The sequence below is a fragment of the Sander lucioperca genome, chromosome 24, assembly GCF_008315115.2.
Source record: "Sander lucioperca isolate FBNREF2018 chromosome 24, SLUC_FBN_1.2, whole genome shotgun sequence".
In the NCBI taxonomy this organism is placed as follows: domain Eukaryota; kingdom Metazoa; phylum Chordata; class Actinopteri; order Perciformes; family Percidae; genus Sander; species Sander lucioperca.
In genome coordinates, this window is record NC_050196.1 from 20089073 (window position 1) to 20104072 (window position 15000).

The 15000-nt window shown below is 42.5% G+C and overlaps 1 protein-coding gene and 1 long non-coding RNA gene across 2 annotated transcripts in view; both read left to right on the forward strand.

Annotated features, from left to right (window-relative positions):
• LOC118494483 overlaps positions 1-2115 on the forward strand; it is a 20257-nt gene extending 18142 nt beyond the window's left edge. Inside the window, exon 3 of the long non-coding RNA XR_004896637.1 lies at positions 2041-2115. This is a non-coding gene — a long non-coding RNA (uncharacterized LOC118494483). The remainder of the gene's footprint in view (positions 1-2040) is intronic.
• Positions 2116-12679: 10564 nt separating this feature from the next.
• Positions 12680-15000, forward strand: part of LOC118494518 (BCL-6 corepressor-like) — a 27440-nt gene continuing 25119 nt past the window's right edge. The window contains exon 1 of the mRNA XM_035998830.1: positions 12680-13460. The gene's annotated coding sequence lies outside the window, so the exon portion shown is untranslated. The remainder of the gene's footprint in view (positions 13461-15000) is intronic.

Consider the following 15000-nt stretch of genomic DNA (forward strand, 5'->3'; position numbering starts at 1 on the left):
CCATTTTGTTGCCTTTTTGTTGCCTTTTTGTCGCCTTTTTGTCGCCTTTTTGTCGCCTTCTTGTCGCCTTCTTGTCGCCTTTTTGTCGCCTTCTTGTCGCCTTTTTGTCACCTTCTTGTCGCCTTCTTGTCACCTTCTTGTCACCTTCTTGTCGCCTTTTTGTCACCTTATTGTCACCTTTTTGTCACCTTTTTGTCGCCTTTTTGTCACCTTCTTGTCGCCTTTTTGTCGCCTTCTTGTTGCCTTTTCGTCGCCTTCTTGTCACCTTTATGTCTCCTTTTTGTCGCCATTTTGTTGCCTTTTTGTTGCCTTTTTGTCGCCTTCTTGTCACCTTCTTGTCGCCTTCTTGTCGCCTTCTTGTCGCCTTCTTGTCGCCTTTTTGTCACCTTCTTGTCGCCTTTTTGTCACCTTCTTGTTGCCTTTTTGTCGCCTTTTTGTCACCTTCTTGTTGCCTTTTTGTCACCTTCTTGTCGCCTTTTTGTCTCCTTTTTGTCGCCATTTTGTTGCCTTTTTGTCACCTTCTTGTCACCTTCTTGTCGCCTTTTTGTCACCTTCTTGTCACCTTCTTGTCGCCTTTTTGTCGCCTTCTTGTTGCCTTTTCGTCGCCTTCTTGTCACCTTTATGTCTCCTTTTTGTCGCCTTTTTGTCGCCTTTTTGTTGCCTTTTTGTCGCCTTCTTGTCACCTTCTTGTCGCCTTCTTGTCGCCTTTTTGTCACCTTCTTGTCACCTTCTTGTCGCCTTTTTGTCACCTTGTTGCCTTTTTGTCACCTTCTTGTCGCCTTTTTGTCACCTTCTTGTCGCCTTTTTGTCACCTTCTTGTTGCCTTTTTGTCACCTTTTTGTCACCTTCTTGTTGCCTTCTTGTATATAACCATAAATCAGGCGTATTTTTCTGGTTATTTTGAAGCGTTCATGCTGTTGACAGTTGTTTTTAACCACAAACCAGCTCCTGCTCATATTAATAAACTGTCAGCTAACTGAGAGACAGAAACCACTTCCTCTTTCAACACTTTAGTCTGGGGGAGATTTAGGTGAGAGGTGAAACATTCATATCTTAAAGATATACTTATGGTGAGTATCTGGGGAATAAATGTACATTAACTCCAGTTTATTTAAGTCAAAATCACAAGACAATCTTAAAAAAAAAGAACTGTTGTTTAGATATTTTACACTAAACTAAATTTCTGCTGAACCATCGTCGTGTCATGTGGCTTCATCACTCATGTCTGGTTTCCGTGGTAATTTATTTAATGTAAGTTACTTTAGGTGAAGTGTTGATGTGTGTTTCACACATGCACACCACACAACACACACACACAGACACAGACATAGAGACACACACACACACACACACACACAGATACAGACACAGAAACACACACACACACACACATAGACACACACACACACACACACACACACACACAGACATAGAGACACACACACACACAGACATAGACACACACACACACACACACACACACACAGAAACATAGACAGACACACAGACACACACACACACACACACAGACACAGACATACACACACACACACACACACAGACACACACACACACACGTAGACACACAGACACACACACACACAGACACACACACAGACACACACACGCACACACACACACACACACATAGACACGCACACACACACACACACACACACGTCATGTGACTTCAGAACTCATGTCTGGTTTTCGCCACAAATGTCATCAGCTGAGAAATCACCTCGAAACTATATAGTCACTCAATACATTCCTTAAAACTGAGAAAAGGGAAACTGTTTGTTTTGACTGAACAGCTGTTGTCCAGTCACGCTGACAGACACATGACATTATGACATCATGACATTATGACATTTTAAATCAGGAGGACTTCACTAAGAGCCACCCTGGAAATAAGGATCACATCAAGAGTTTATAGACCTGCTTTCATTTAAAAGAAAAGTTAAATATGGTTGACTGTGTTACTGCTCGTCTCTTATAGTCTTCTTCCTCACAGGTTGGTCAACATCAATTATATTTGAGTTATCTATAGTATCAAATCATAACAAGAGTTATCTCAAGACTCTTTACAGATAGAGCAGGTTAAGACCACACTCTGACATAGCAGGGTGTAGCAAGACATAGCAGGACGTAGTAGGCACTGTAGGGTGTAGTAGGGCGTAGTAGGGCACTGCAGGGCGTAGTAGGGCACTGTAGGGTGTAGTAGGGCGTAGTAGGGCACTGTAGGGTGTAGTAGGGCGTAGTAGGGCACTGCAGGGCGTAGTAGGGCACTGTAGGGTGTAGTAGGGCGTAGTAGGGCACTGTAGGGTGTAGTAGGGCGTAGTAGGGCACTGTAGGGTGTAGTAGGGCGTAGTAGGGCACTGCAGGGCGTAGTAGGGCGTAGTAGGGCACTGCAGGGCGTAGTAGGGCACTGTAGGGTGTAGTAGGGCGTAGTAGGGCACTGCAGGGTGTAGTAGGGCGTAGTAGGGCACTGCAGGGCGTAGTAGGGCACTGTAGGGTGTAGTAGGGCGTAGTAGGGCACTGCAGGGCGTAGTAGGGCACTGCAGGGCGTAGTAGGGCACTGTAGGGTGTAGTAGGGCGTAGTAGGGCACTGTAGGGTGTAGTAGGGCACTGCAGGGTGTAGTAGGGCACTGCAGGGCGTAGTAGGGCACTGTAGGGTGTAGTAGGGCGTAGTAGGGCACTGCAGGGCGTAGTAGGGCACTGCAGGGTGTAGTAGGGCACTGCAGGGCGTAGTAGGGCACTGTAGGGTGTAGTAGGGCGTAGTAGGGCACTGCAGGGCGTAGTAGGGCACTGCAGGATGTAGTAGGGCACTGCAGGGTGTAGCAGGGCGTAGCAGGGTGTAGCAGGGTGTAGCAGGGCACTGCAGGGCGTAGCAGGGTGTAGCAGGGCACTGCAGGGTGTAGCAGGGCGTAGCAGGGTGTAGCAGGGTGTAGCAGGGCACTGCAGGGCGTAGCAGGGCGTAGTAGTGCACTGTAGGGTGTAGTAGGACACTGCAGGATGTAGTAGGGCACTGCAGGGTGTAGTAGGGCGTAGCAGGGTGTAGCAGGGTGTAGCAGGGCACTGCAGGGTGTAGCAGGGCGTAGCAGGGTGTAGCAGGGTGTAGCAGGGCACTGCAGGGCGTAGCAGGGCGTAGTAGTGCACTGTAGGGTGTAGTAGGACACTGCAGGATGTAGTAGGGCACTGCAGGGTGTAGTAGGGCGTAGCAGGGTGTAGCAGGGTGTAGCGGGGCACTGCAGGGCGTAGCAGGGTGTAGCAGGGTGTAGCAGGGCACTGCAGGGCATAGCAGGGTGTAGCAGGGCGTAGCAGGGTGTAGCAGGGCGTAGTAGGATTTAGCAGGGCGTAGCAGGGTGTAGTAGGGCACTGCAGGGTGTAGCAGGGTGTAGCAGGGTGTAGTAGGGTGTAGCAGGGTGTAGTAGGGCACTGCAGGGTGTAGCAGGGCACTTCAGGGTGTAGCAGGGCGTAGCAGGGCGTAGTAGGGCACTGCAGGGCGTAGCAGGGCGTAGTAGGGCGTAGCAGGGCGTAGTAGGGCACTGCAGGGTGTAGCAGGGTGTAGCAGGGTGTAGTAGGGCACTGCAGGGTGTAGCAGAGTGTAGTAGGGTGTAGCAGGGCACTTCAGGGTGTAGCAGGGTGTAGCAGGGCACTGCAGGGTGTAGCAGGGCACTGCAGGGTGTAGCAGGGCACTGCAGGGCGTAGCAGGGCGTAGTAGGGTGTAGTAGGGTGTAGCTGGGTGTAGCAGGGTGTAGCAGGGCGTAGCAGGGCGTAGCAGGGAGTAGAAGGGTGTAGCAGGGAGTAGTAGGGCGTAGCAGGGCACTGCAGGGCGTAGCAGGGCACTGCAGGGCGTAGCAGGGTGTAGCTGGGTGTAGCAGGGTGTAGCAGGGTGTAGTAGGGTGTAGCAGGGCACTTCAGGGTGTAGCAGGGTGTAGCAGGGTGTAGCAGGGAGTAGCAGGGTGTAGCAGGGTGTAGTAGGGTGTAGTAGGGTGTAGCAGGGTGTAGCCAAGGAAAACTGTGGGGCGAGAAAACATAAGGACTCCGGGGAATAAGCTCCCCAGAGCTAGGTTAGTAACAAGCCTTTCTGGGACAGGGAGGATCAGATGGACAGAGAGAGAGCAGCTCAGGGTGTCAGAGGAAGGAAGTCCCCCGGTGGTCTAACACTAGCCTTCAGCCTTAGCCTTCATTGAAAGAAGGCACCCCAAAAATGTGATAAAAATGTCGGAAAAGCGCCAGAAAATGAATTGATATGCATGCCAGATCAAAATCTGGGAGGGGCCGGATTTAGTGATTGACATGTGATTTAAAGGGTAACATTTTTCCAACCTGGACCCTGTTTCCTTCATGTTTTTGTGTCTGAGTGACTGATGGGAACAGAAATCTTTCAAATTGGTCCAGTATTTAGAGAGAAGCATCAGTCAGCGTCCACTAAAAGTTCTGTTGTTGCCGCTGACAGTCTCAGATTATTTTACTATTACATTAATACTTATTTAAGTGTCTGACAACATTATGGGATGGATCCCTACAGAGATAGACCTTTTAGTTAAAGAGTAAGATCCTTTTAGTTTAACATGAAACAGCCCCGAAATCACCATCACCAAACTACACCAGACTCCATGTAAATAATCAGGACTTTTAGCATGTATAGAGCCAGCATATCTCCACCAGACTCCATGTAAATAGAGCCAGCATATCTCCACCAGACTCCATGTAAATAATCAGGACTTTTAGCGTGTATAGAGCCAGCATATCTCCACCAGACTCCATGTAAATAATCAGGACTTTTAGCGTGTATAGAGCCAGCATATCTCCACCAGACTCCATGTAAATAATCACTACTTTTAGCGTGTATAGAGCCAGCATATTTCCACCAGGCTCCATTTAAATAATCAGGACTTTTAGCGTGTATAGAGCCAGCATATTTCCACCAGACTCCATGTAAATAATCACTACTTTTAGTGTGTATAGAGCCAGCATATTTCCACCAGACTCCATTTAAATAATCAGTACTTTTAGCGTGTATAGAGCCAGCATATCTCCACCAGACTCCATGTAAATAATCAGGACTTTTAGCGTGTATAGAGCCAGCATATTTCCACCAGACTCCATGTAAATAATCAGGACTTTTAGCGTGTATAGAGCCAGCATATTTCCACCAGACTCCATGTAAATAATCAGGACTTTTAGCGTGTATAGAGCCAGCATATCTCCACCAGACTCCATGTAAATAATCAGGACTTTTAGCGTGTATAGAGCCAGCATATTTCCACCAGACTCCATGTAAATAATCAGTACTTTTAGCGTGTATAGAGCCAGCATATCTCCACATGTAAATGGGTGAATTAAGGGTTTATTTCAACCAAACCAGAGTGGTGATTGTTGGAACAGTGGAAAGATGAACCAAGACGGCTTTTGGTAGTTTTATTTAGTTTCTGTCCACTTTGAATGAAGTGTGTTTTACGATGATAAAAGTACTGATTATTTACATGGAGTCTGGTGGGTTTGGTGATGGGGATTTCAGGGCTGTTTCTGGTTGGTTTGTTGGTTTTAGTGGTCCTGTTTTTTGCAGTATTGTGGTCTTGTGGTACTGTGATGTGTTGCAGTACTTTTTAGATCCACTTGGAGGAGCTGTGTCATTACAAACTGTACACAGTGTGTGTGGAGATACTGTATACTTTATTTCTGTTTTAGGGTATCGATCAGCACGGATCAAACATATGTTACACAAGATAAACTTCAGATAACATCAACAACATAAAAAATATAATTATTATAAATTTACATAAAATTAGTATTTTAATAGATATTTTGTTTACTGCTTTAAATATCTTCTGCTTTGAAATTTCACTTTTATTATATCCATTTTAATTTTTAGTTTTTTATTCTATTTTTTTAATTCTATTTTATTGTCATTTTATCTTTAATTTTTTTTAATTTTTATTTTATTTTAATTTATTTTTTTATTTTATAAGATTTGATGCATTTTTATTTTCTTTAAAAAAAATAAAAAATAAAATCAGCTACAAACACCAACGTGCTTTATAAATGTCCAATTTATTTCTTAAAATATAAATAATAAAAGGAAAATTAACTGAAAATGTGAAAATGTTGACGTGAAGTCAGCGTCATTGATCCAGAATGATACCGTCACTGGGACTTTCAAAATAAAAGCACCGCATTTATTTTTATTTTTTTTTTAAAGGAAAGTTATTTTAAAAAACAATATTAATATTTAATATTTTAATGATTAATCAAAATCTCATCTTGATATTGGAGTTGTTTTCCTGCCCTCCAGATTTTACAGGAAGCTTGAAGATTACTAAAATTAAACAGGAAGTGTTTGGACATCTTTTCTTTAATTTGTATTGTTCCTGACGATAAATTACCAACAAAAGATTCTTAAAACATACATTTTAGGGAACTTCCGGTTATGGCGGCACGATGATAACGCAGATTTTTATAATGATTTATTTTTGAGAACCTCCACAATGCCCGGAAAACACATTATGGCAGGCGATTTCAATTGTGTTTTGCAGCCCAGTAAGGACCGTTCATCTGGTATCGAGAACACTCATGTAAGGTCTAGGAAGGTTTTACAACATTTTATAAAAGAACTCAACCTGGTGGATATATGGAGGGCTCAAAAACCAATAAAAAGGGAATATTCATGCTGGTCGAGTACTTCTAAAGGATACTCAAGAATAGATTACTTTCTCATATCAGCTGAACTAATTTCATGCATCAGAAATTGTCAGTACAGTAGTATTCTTATATCAGATCATGCTCTGGTATCTTTGACATATGTTGAACCTAAGTTTATTCATAATCGTACTAAATGGAGATTTCAAATGCACTGGAGGCAAGACAAAAAATTTCTTGAGTTCTTAGGGGAACAAATTGATTACTATTTTGAACATAACACCACCCAAACATCAGCTATAATCAGATGGGAAGCCTTTAAGGCCTTTATACGAGGACAAATTATAAGCTATACGAGTAGGAAGACAAAAGAGAAAAAGGAGGAAATATAATATAAAAAAAGTTTACAAGCAGGCCAAAATACTGATAATATTTTAAAAGAATTACTATTGTTAAGAACCCAATATAATGAAATATCACATGAAAAAGCAGCGGCCAATTTATTAAGATTAAAGCTGCAATTTTACGATCAGGGAGAAAAACCAGGCCGACTTCTTGCTTGGCGTATAAAACAACAAGAATCAGAAAGAGCAATTACTAATATTGAGGATGAAAATGGAAATTAATAATTGTAGATCCGATGGAAATTAATAAAGCGTTTAGAAATTTCTACGAAAAGCTGTATTGTTCTGAATATAGGGCCACAACTCTGCGTTTTTTTGATAATCTCAACATTCCTAGAATATCTGAGGAACTAAAAATTAAACTAGATAGTGAGATTACTGCAGCTGAAATCATGGAGGCTATAAATACATTAAAAGGTGGTAAAACAGCAGGACCTGATGGCCTGCCCATTGACCTATATAAATATTTCAGTGATAAAATGGTTAGGCCACTCCATGATATGTATATAGAATGTTATAATAGTGTATGTCTTCCTACTTCTATGAGAGAGGCTTTGATCATTCTTTTACCAAAACCACCAAAATAATATGTAAAATCTTGGCCAAAAGGTTAGAGACTGTGCTTCCGGGCATTGTGGGTGATGATCAAAGTGGGTTCATTAAGAACAGACAGGGACTTCATAACGTAAGACGTGTTTTAAATATTTTGCATAGCCAAAAAGAGGAAAAAGGAGAAGGCTTTCGATAGAATCGAATGGTCTTATCTCTTTGACGTTATCGTAAAATTCGGATTTGGAAGCTCCTTTCTACATTGGATCAAATTATTACATTCCAATCCAATGGCTGAAGTTTTAACCAATGAGGTGATTTCTGAGCCATTTAATATTACAAGAGGTTGCCCTCAAGGCTCACAATTGTCCCCACTTTTATTCATTTTGGCTATCGAACCGCTAGCCAGTGTTGGGAGTAACGCGTTACAAAAGTAACGCAATTACAGTAATGTATTCCTTTTTGCTGTAACGCAGTAATATAACGCATTACTAATTAAATTTCGGTAATATTATACTCGTTACAGTCTCAGTAACGCGAGTTACAACGCATTTTAACGCAACATTTAGTGGTGCGTTTTTTTTTTAAAGAATTCACCAACAGCGACACATTTCTTCACAGGAAAAAAAAAGCCGTATTATTTTCCTGTCGCTGTATTCGATGGTTGAGATGACTGCAGAGACAGATACATTTGCGAGATGGATATTATTTTCAGGAGTTATTACGCTGCGTTGAAGTGAGCTGTCCTGTTTCTGTTTCCATGGTCAGAACCAGAACCAGAGACGGTACGGACAGCATGTACGTCCCGACAGGTGACGGTACGGACAGCATGTACGTCCCGACAGGTGACGGTACGGACAGCATGTATGTCCCGACAGGTGACGGTACGGACAGCATGTACGTCCCGACAGGTGACGGTACGGACAGCATGTACGTCCCGACAGGAGACGGTACGGACAGCATGTACGTCCCGACAGGTGACGGTACGGACAGCATGTACGTCCCGACAGGTGACGGTACGGACAGCATGTACGTCCCGACAGGTGACGGTACGGACAGCATGTACGTCCCGACCGGTGACGGTACGGACAGCATGTACGTCCCGACAGGTGACGGTACGGACAGCATGTACGTCCCGACAGGTGACGGTACGGACAGCATGTATGTCCCGACCGGTGACGGTACGGACAGCATGTATGTCGTGACGGTACGGACAGCATGTATGTCCCGACAGGTGACGGTACGGACAGCATGTATGTCCCGACAGGTGACGGTACGGACAGCATGTATGTCCCAACAGGTGACGGTACAGACAGCATGTATGTCCCAACAGGTGAGGGTACGTCAGCGGCTGACAGATATAAACATGTCGGGAATTAATGTTGAGGCTTGCTACACGTAAATATCATTGCATTTTATCAGCCATGGAGAGTAACTCTGCCTGTAGTGGAATGACGGACATGTTGCTTCTCAGTAAGCTAGCAAGAGTAGCTACACAACAGACAACTTCCGTGTAGCCTACTTCAAAATAAAAGCACTTCCTGTGACTATTCGCAGTAATATTAAATTACTGTTAAATAAGGTTGTGTAGGCTACCTTTTCACAAATCAGCTGTAAATCAAGTACTGTAAATAATGTTAATAGTGAGTTTTAATCACACTATAATTGAAACCCAATCTCATTGATAGGAAGGATAAATATATTGAAAATGAATATAATATCTTGCCTAAATTCATGTATTTATTTCAAAATATTCCCTTGGCGCCACCAGCAGAACGTTGATGTCGTTTGAGCAGATATCTAAGTATAATATTCCAAGAAAACATTTCTTTAAATATGTACAGATAAGGAGCTTTGTTCTTTCTATGCAGAACCAATCATTAAATGCCAGAACTTTCTTCTTTGGAGGAATTAATTACCAAGAATTGTAATAATAAAGGATTAATATCAGTTTTTTATAACAGGCTTGCGTCAGGGTCTACTGAATCAACAACCTCGAAACTTGAATTATGGAAGGTGGGATTGAGTGAGGATATATCCGAGGATGAATGGAGACAAGTCTGTAAAAACTCTCAGAAACAGTTAGGTAACGTTAGCTTAAAACTACTTCAATATAACTGGTTGATGCAGACTTACATGACTCCTGTCAAACTAAATAGGCTTAATAAAAATATCCCTGATACACGCTTTAAACGCAGAGTGGCTCAAGGATAATTTGTGCATTGTGTTTGGGAGTGCAACTTTATTTGAATATTCCTCTAGATGCAAAAATGATTTTTGCTGCATTTATATCCAAAGAATCTACTAAATTCTCAGCAACGTAAATTTATAGATTTTGCTATATTACAAGCTAAAAGAATGATAGCTCTTAGTTGGAAAAGGTCTGATCCACCAGTTATTGGAGTTATTGGAGCTTGGATTAATGCCATGGCACAGTGTATGGCCCTGGAAAAAATAACATATTTTATTAAAAACAAATTGGATGTATATGAAGAAATATGGAAGCCGTTTAATTACTACATTAGCAACAATAATATTGGTGATTTATAGGAGGTGTAACTTGAGTGTCTTGATGGAAAATTTAACTTTTATGTGTAAAGTACAGTAATGTATATTTGGTTCCTGCACAGAACTTAATAATTTAGGTTCAAGCATAATTTTCAGTTTTTATTCCATTAAAATTAAGAACTAGTCATTGCTATATTAACTCTTGCCATATCCCGGCTTCTGGACGTGCATGGAAAATAAAGGCCAAATGAAATGAGTATTTCTACATGTGAGAAGAGAGTGAAGTCTTCTCTTGTTGGGGTGGGAAATAACTGACGAAATAGAAGAGTGTTTTTCTGTTACCTGTCTTATATAATCAAAACAATAAACATATTGTTCAAAAAAAAAACAAACATACATTTTAAATTACAAGTGGCCTGTTCACCTGTCTCTCAAAGCCGGCCTAACTCCTGAAATGCTGTTTTTTTTTTAATCTTAAACACACACATACATTTTGCCTTGTCTTTTTAACAGGAGGACAAATTTTTTAAATCAAAAATGGTAATAGTATTTTTAATATTACTTGTAAACACTGGATGGAGATTGTTCCTTTTCCTTTGGTGTGTTGCTACACACTTTTATTTTATAGATATATTTCTATATGTGTATTTGTATATATATGCATATGTATGTATGTATGTATGTATATGTATATATGGGTACATGCTGTATGTGTATATGTATTTTTAATTTTGTTCGAAATAAAAATAAATGAAAATGAAAATGAAATGAAAATATGTTGAGAAGGAGGCTTAAGGCGCTGACACACCGAGCCGAAAATCGGCCGTCGGACAGTCTGGCGAGGTCGGTGACTCGAGTCTGTTCGGTGTGTCCAAACCAAGGGGGTTAGCTTCTCCTCACAACGCGTAGCTCCTACGGCGCCATTTTGAGTCTACCAAGCCATCACCTCCCGTTAGCATCCCATTGACTGCCATTCATTTTGATGCTAACAGCCATCACCTCCCGTTAGCATCCCATTGACTGCCATTCATTTTGATGCTAACAGCCATCACCTCCCGTTAGCATCCCATTGACTGCCATTCATTTTGATGCTACCAAGCCATCACCTCCCGTTAGCATCCCATTAACTGGCATTCATTTTGATGCTAACAGCCATCACCTCCCGTTAGCATCCCATTGACTTCCATTCATTTTGATGCTACCAAGCCATCACCCCCCCGTTAGCATCCCATTGACTGCCATTCATTTTGATGCTACCAAGCCATCACCTCACGTTAGCATCCCATTGACTGCCATTCATTTTGATGCTACCAAGCCATCACCTCCCGTTAGCATCCCATTGACTGCCATTCATTTTGATGCTAACAGCCATCACCTCCCGTTAGCATCCCATTGACTGCCATTCATTTTGATGCTAACAGCCATCACCTCCCGTTAGCATCCCATTGACTGCCATTCATTTTGATGCTAACAGCCATCACCTCCCGTTAGCATCCCATTGACTGCCATTCATTTTGATGCTACCAAGCCATCACCTCCCGTTAGCATCCCATTGACTGCCATTCATTTTGATGCTACCAAGCCATCACCCCCCCGTTAGCATCCCATTGACTGCCATTCATTTTGATGCTAACAGCCATCACCTCCCGTTAGCATCCCATTGACTGCCATTCATTTTGACGTCACTTTGACAGAGAATAACTTTACATCTGAAGAGTTTAAAGACTCTATTTGTCCGTTGTTTATTTCTAAAGAAACACGACAATGTATAAAAGGCTCCATTACCTTGTACCTCACGTAATGGCTCCGTAGCAGACGTTTTTATAAAAGTAGGCTAACGATTGGGTCATAACCATGTTGCCACAATTTTTGCAAGTTCCCGCAATTTTTGCAAGTTCCCGCAATTTTTGCAAGTTCCCGCAATTTTTGCAAGTTCCCACAATTTCATTGCATAAAATTGCATAAATATCCCGCATAATCAAGGATTTTTGCCCGCAACAATCATAAAAAGACTAAATTTTACTGGAAGGACTGGATATCTTTCAACTCAGGACAGCTCCACTTCTCACAGACACAGATAGGATTGGAGATGAGAAGTTTAACTGACACGTAACACGCTGACAGCGACATAACCAGTCACACGATGACAGACGCTCCATTTAGCACCAACTGCAATGTTTAATTTTACATTAATGGAGCCGACTGGCAGTCTGGCACACGTGGGTGCTCCGTATTTTACCTGGGTCACCCACGGTATCGAGACAACTAAGACAACATTTTCTTTCGTGATAATAAAAATCTATCTTCTCTTATTTTGATGCTGAAACTTTGTACTTTTGACTTAGTGAAGGCGAATTTAAAGGGCATACTGGAAATTACCAACAAAAGATTCTTAAAACAGACTAAAAAAACAGAAAACATTAAAAATAAAAAAAAACTTGCTGTGATTTTATTTTGAAAGGGCGTACCGGAAACGGGGAGGCTCGATCGCTCGGACGTTGACGCTGTGGAGAGAGACGTAGAGAAAGAGGAGAAGAAGAGAGGGAGGCTGTGTCCGTGTGGAGGAAAAGAGAGGAAGAGGAGGAGGAAGAGCGGGATAAAACCCAGCAGACAGACAGACGACGGGACCGGAAAGAAAGAAAAGAAATGTGGAATAACACGCGTGCCGCGCGCGCGACACCCTGAGGGATATATCCGCTCGTGGAGGAATATTTACATTTTTACATTTTATCATTTTTGTGTTTTTCATTTCTCTGGATCTGATCCCGCTGCCGGGACATCACGGAGGGGAAAACACACGCGCGCTCGCGCACACGCGCACACTGAGAGTTCAACCCGGTACCCGGACGACGCGTGCGTGTATGCGCGTGAATGTGCGTGTGTGTCCAGGTGTGTGTTTCCACTCACTTGCTTTTATTTTTGGCTGTTGTTCTTAAATTTGTGTTTTTCCAACGGAGTTCTGGTCCTTGTATTTGACCTGTGTGTGTGTGTGTGCTCAGCATGTCGCAGCGTGGCTCGCACGCCAGACTTCATTCATAAACACCTTGTTTTAATTTATTTTGGAGTGTGTGCTTTTTTTCGGAGGTAATCCAGACTTCAGTGTGTGTGTGTGTGTGTGTGTGTGTGTGTGTGTGTGTGTGTGTGTGTGTGTGTGTGTGTGTGTGTGTGTTTGTGCGTGTGCACGTGCGCGTCCACGCTGCAGATCAATGAAGATGGATTTATTTACTTTACAACCACAGCAGAAGATTTAAATATTTTTTTGGATTCCTCTTGTTTTCACCGGATGGATATGAAATTAAAAATCATGAAACTGAAATATTACTAAACTTTACTCCATAGAAGAAGAGCAAAAGGGTGAGTTAAAATATATTTATTATTTTGTTATTTTTATTTTATTATTTTTAATTAGGCCTATATTATTTTTTCTTATTTATTTCTAAAGTACAAAATTACATTGTTTACAGTTTTCTGTGTATCACATGGAATCTGTTCTGAACTTTTTATATCAAAAAAATCTAAAATCTTCCATTAAAAATAATTTCTAAAACTATTTCTGCAATAAGAACTCCATTTTATGGCTCTAATTGTAGTTTTTGTGGTATTTTAACTTATAATTCCATCCCATAATACTCTACTCTACTACAACATTTACTACAAGTGTCTTTGTCTTTAAGTATTTGTTGAGTATTACTCCAAAGGAATCTCTAACTGCAACAGGAGAACTACTGTCACAAATTGTCAAAAAAAATCCGAAAGAAATCCCGTAACAGTAGCCTACGTGTCCGTATACTCTTTGATTTCACGATGGGATCGCCCCGCTTCTCCCCAGCTTTGCACGCTAGACAGCTCGCCACCAGTTTCTCTCCACTGACCAATGACAAGCAAGGAAAACAGGCTCCGCCCTCCTACAACCGCGACGGCTGCAGCTGATTGGACCAATGCGTTACGTGTGGCTAAGACGACAAAAAGGCGACAAAAAGGCGACAAAGACGACATAAAGGCGACATAAAGGCGACAAAAAGGTGGTAAAAAGGCAACAAAAAGGCGTCAAAAGGGCGATATAAAGGCGACAAAGACGACAAAAAGGCGACATAAAGGTGACGAAAAGGCGACAAAGACGACAAAAAGGCGACATAGAGGCGACGAAAAGGCGACATAAAGGCGGCAAAAAGGCGGCAAAAAGGCGACAAAAAGGCGACATAGAGGCGACATAAAGGCGACATAAAGGCGGCATAAAGGCGACATAGAGGCGACATAAAGGCGACATAAAGGCGACATAAAGGCGGCATAAAGGCGACGAAAAGGCGCCAAAAAGGAGACATAAAGGCGGCATCAAGGCGTCATAAAGGCGACATAAAGGCGACATAAAGGCGATGAAAAGGCGCCAAAAAGGAGACATAAAGGCGGCATAAAGGCGATGAAAAGGCGACGAAAAGGCGACGAAAAGGCGACGAAAAGGCGACATAAAGGCGGCATAAAGGTGATGAAAAGGCGACGAAAAGGCGACATAAAGACGACAGAAAGGCGACATAAAGGCGACATAAAGGCGGCAAAAGGCGACATAGAGGTGACATAGAGGTGGCATAAAAGCGACCATAAAGACGACATAAAGGCCACATAAAGGCACCATAAAGGCGCCATGAAAGGCGGCATAAAAGCAACCAAAAAGGCGACGAAAAGGCGACATAAAGGCGGCATAATGTCATAATGGCGGCTCGTTTGGAATACGGCCGTGCAGCTGCTGAATCTGTCTTCATTTCAGATCGACAGTTTAAAGAATTCCGTCAGCTTTTGAGAGGCGGTGAGCCGAGCCGGCCGCTCCTCATTTGCATAAAGTTGGCTGGATTCAACTTTATGCAAATGAGGAGCGGGCTACTCCTCCAAAGTCCCTGCG